Below are 1,656 nucleotides of genomic sequence, written 5' to 3' on the forward strand. Positions count from 1 at the left end.
TGATAATGGTTAGAAGATGCTCTATCGGTACAGACTGACATCCATAAATAATGAAAGGAAATATTGTTGGAGTTATTGCTCTGTGCTCCCCACCACCTTATAAAGTCTTGTGCCTAAGCAGGGCATTAAAGCAGCCCCAATCTTCTACCCACCCTCCTAATCCAAGGGCTAGCCACCCACACACTGGTCATACCCACCTCATTCCTACCTACTTCCTACTGCAGGGAATGTCAGTAAGCCACAATCAGCCCTAACCAGCCCCAGTCCTGCCAGCACTTTCAGCTCTTTCAGCCCAGTCTTGCCAGCAGTTTCAGCTCCCAGTTTAGGCCAGCATGTCCAGGGCTGCTAGGCTTACTCCTTCCCTCTGGGAGCCTCCCATCGCTCGGAGATGCTTGCAATTCAACCCCGGAGAAGGCTGCTGGCTGCCTTATGATGTCATCCTTCCCTTGAGGAATGAGAGTAGGCTGTAGCAGTGGCTGGCGGCCTCCTGGAGACTAGGATCAAGGTTAGCTCGGTGGGCTGAGGCAGCGCTAGCTGCGCCGGGGATGACATGTGGACCCCTACCATGAGGACCACGCCTGGAATATAAAGATTACAGTGAGTGGTAGCACAGGTCAGGGGCCCCAGGTTTGTCTGGATTCTTCCTGTGGAATCTAGTGGTCAGTCTCGGGGCCTTGACGTCCTCCATCGGGACCCAGGATGCCTCTGACAGCAGATACCCTTTCCACATTATCAAATACTGGAGTTTCTTTCTGTGCCAGCAGGTATCTAGTATGTTCTCTACCTCATAGTGTTGTTCCCTTCCTACCATGGTAGGAGGTGAAGGGGCAATCCTGAGGCCCCTCAGGGGAGTTATATGGACTGGTCAGAGTAGGCTACAATGGAATACCGGATGGGTTTTCCCTAGTAATCGGGGAAGACGGAGTTGCACGCTTACCGGATTAATGACTCGTATTATCGGGAAGGATCCTATAAACCTAGGGCCTAGTTTCTTGCAGGGATATGGGAAGTTTCGGATACTTGGTAGAAAGGTACACTGGTTGACCCACCCTGAACGTGGGTGGGGCTCTTTTTGTCCCCTGGCTTTTTGTAACCTGTAGCCGTGTGGTTTAGGGCTTTGTTGACGCTTCCCCATACGTTCCTCATTCGGTCTGACCATTCTTTGACTCCTATATTGGCTGGATCTATACTAGGGCACTCTGGTATCGGCATGAACTCTCTTCCCGACACTGAAATGGAATGGAGTAAACCCTGTACTGCTATGTACAGCATTATTATATGCTACTTCAGCATATGGCAGTAGGTCTGCCCAGTCCATTTGCTGATGTTTGATATAGCATTTCAGGTAACATTCCACCATGGCATTGGCTCTTTCGGTTGCCCCATTGGTAGCAGGATGGAACGCTGAACTGAAACCCTGCGATGAACCAATTCTTGTCAGGAATTCCCGCCCAAATCTGGCGGTAAATAGCACCCCCCTGTCTGATATTATTTTCTGGGGTACCCCGTGGAGGTGATAGACATGAACTATAAACAACTTAGCTAACCACCTGGCAGAAGGGAGACCAGGACAGGGTATAAAATGGGCTTGTTTAGAGAACATGTCCAGATGACTGTATTTCCTTGACTCTCTGGTAGCTCCACGATAAAGTCCAT

The sequence above is a fragment of the Pantherophis guttatus genome, chromosome 2 (assembly GCF_059756535.1).
Source record: "Pantherophis guttatus breed Tessera chromosome 2, ASM5975653v1, whole genome shotgun sequence".
Lineage (NCBI taxonomy): Eukaryota > Metazoa > Chordata > Lepidosauria > Squamata > Colubridae > Pantherophis > Pantherophis guttatus.